Genomic DNA, 1369 nt, shown 5'->3' with positions numbered 1-1369 from the left:
TCGGACCTTTTGCACTTGACAATTGATGAAAGTCCAATAGCCTTGACTTCAGAACTGAACTTTGTTCTGTTTTTTTTCACCACGTAGGCTACATAGCTAAGATGCACGTGGAGCTGGTACCTTTCAAACTCAAGTTCTCAAAGTCGGCCAAGATTCCATCAAGAGGTCTTCTCATATCAGCCATCACCTTTCCCAGCAAATCAACACCTTTGATAGTCGTCTTCTTCTCCATGCCGGTGGCGGCGGCGGCACTGGTAATTGCCTCATTAGGCTGCTCGTTGGGCTTGGGTTCTTCCACTGTACTAGTGTCTAGGCTGCTTGGTTTTGTGGTTATTTCTGTTTTGCTCTTCTTGTGATCATTGTCACCAGCAGCGACACTTTTGTGCACCACCTTGGCTTTCACAAACGATGTGGGCCGCCGCAGCAGCTTAGTCCCCTCCTTGTAATCAAAACCAAGACCTTCATTTTTGGACCTCAATTCGGCTTCAATACCTTCCTCGTTTTTGCCGAGTCCACGTCCGTTATAGCCCATCTTCATCTGCAATTTCATGCCGATGCCCCTCGTGTGTTTCTCGAACTCCCCAATATTCAGATCCCCACCGTCGTCATAGGGTTTCACGGCGGATCTGACGGGCCTGGTGGGCTCCGCGGCGAGCTTGGTGGATGAAACGACGGCGTTGCAGCCGCGGTCTCGCCTCATGCGTTTTCTGGAGCCGCCGTTGTCTCCTTCGTCGACGTCGTGGTCGGAGGAGGAGAAAGCGAGAACGAAGATGCGGAGATTTCCTTCCGAGGTCTCAACGACGCGTCGGAGATTGTTCTCCTTGCGCTTGCGAGAAAGGCGATCGATTTCAGATCTCAAATCCATCGATCTCAGATCAGATTCAGATCTGCAAAAGAGACCGAGAGAAAGAGAGAGAGATTGAGAAGAGTGAGAGAAGTAGAGACAAAACCCCAACTCTTCCTCGCAAAAGCTAATTGACGAATTTAAGCAACCGAGAGAGAGAGAGAGAGAGAGAGAGACAGAGGAAAAAATGAAGTAGAGAAAAAATGGAGACGCGTTCCCTATTTATAGATTTGGAGAATCCAGTAACGAAGCTATTAAAATAATAATAAAAAAGGGAAATTCCCTGTGAATAATTGCGTGGCTTATACGCAGGACTTGTCATTGGGCCTACTGAGCCTGTACAGCTGTCAATAGGAGAAGGACCAATCGGGTTTAAGGTTTTAAATCCCAATTCGAATAGGATTGGATTAAATTGAGCCAATTTAGGGCAGAGATCGCTATTTCATTCTTTTACAAGCCAAATTGGACAAGAGAAATTTGGAATATACTCCCTCAATTACTCAATGCCACTCCTATAGTTGTTTG

This window comes from Rosa rugosa, chromosome 5, assembly GCF_958449725.1.
Source record: "Rosa rugosa chromosome 5, drRosRugo1.1, whole genome shotgun sequence".
NCBI classification, from domain to species: domain Eukaryota; kingdom Viridiplantae; phylum Streptophyta; class Magnoliopsida; order Rosales; family Rosaceae; genus Rosa; species Rosa rugosa.
Note: the sequence above shows the minus strand (reverse complement) of the source record.